The 1,076-nt window shown below is 40.4% G+C and overlaps 1 protein-coding gene across 1 annotated transcript in view; it reads left to right on the top strand.

Annotated features, from left to right (window-relative positions):
* The window catches only part of gpr135 (G protein-coupled receptor 135), a 24,404-nt gene that overhangs the window by 9,755 nt on the left and 13,573 nt on the right, over nt 1-1,076 (top strand). The window lies entirely within an intron of this gene.

The following is a 1,076-nucleotide window of genomic DNA, read 5'->3' as shown; positions in this document are numbered from 1 at the left end:
CCACCTTTTTCCGGTCGAGAACCATGGCCTCGGATTTGGAGGTGCTGATCCTCATCCCGCTTGCACCACACTCGGCTGCAAACCGCCCCAGTGCACGCTGGAGGTCCGGATTTGATGAAGCCAACAGAACAACATCATCTGCAAACAGCAGAGATGAGATTCTGTGGTTCCCAAACCGAACCCCTTCCTCCCCCTGGCTGCGCCGAGAAATTCTGTCCATAAAAGTAATGAACAGAACTGGTGATAAAGGGCAGCCCTGGTGGAGGCCAACGCGCACTGGGAACAGGTCTGACTTACAACTGGCGATGCGAACCATGCTCCTGCTGCGGTCGTAGAGGGAACGGACAGCCCTTAACAGAGGGCCCTGGACCCCATACTCCCGAACTCTTTTATTTGTATTTATTTTATTTTATTTTTAAATTTACATTCAGCCTTTCAAAAGCCATTTTCATTCAATAAATCGGTTGTAAAAGTAAACTCTGCAGTCATTTGTTTAAGCCGCCACGGCTCCCCAGAGAGCCTGCCACCACTGCTGAAAAAATCCTGCAGGAAACACTGTGCACTGTTTTACTTTATTTAAATCATCAAAAAATTGCATGATTTTTAACTTTTGAATGGTACAGTATTCCCCCAATTTTTGTTTAGTGTTTTTTTTTTTTTTCTGGCACCTTGCTGCCAGATTTTTGCTGCTTTCTTTCTTCTTGATTTTACAGAATGAGAAACAAGTTCTTCAAAAAAATTTTATTTGTTCATATTTTATATTTTAAAATGAAAAATGTATTGTTCATGTACAATTGGAGTGTTTTGCAACTAAAACTCCCAAAATCAATTTCTGTGTTGGGTTTTTTCATCATTTTAAATTCTTATGACATGCAGTAAAATATAAATAACTGCCTGCTATTGAAAGTTCTAAGTGTTGTGGAAAAATGGGCAAAAGCGCTTTACACACAGGACATTTTCAGGCTCTTTTATGGTTAAAATAAGCTGGTGGTGCAACAGTTATGGTACAGAAAGATTTTTTTTACTGTCTTTTCTATAGGACTCGGTTGAAGTGCGTATTCTGTGTGATTTAAAAC

Source organism: Stegastes partitus, unplaced genomic scaffold (genome assembly GCF_000690725.1).
Source record: "Stegastes partitus isolate 25-593 unplaced genomic scaffold, Stegastes_partitus-1.0.2 Scaffold2399, whole genome shotgun sequence".
Taxonomy (NCBI): Eukaryota; Metazoa; Chordata; class Actinopteri; family Pomacentridae; genus Stegastes; species Stegastes partitus.
Note: the sequence above shows the minus strand (reverse complement) of the source record. Positions and strands in the feature narration are given on the sequence as shown.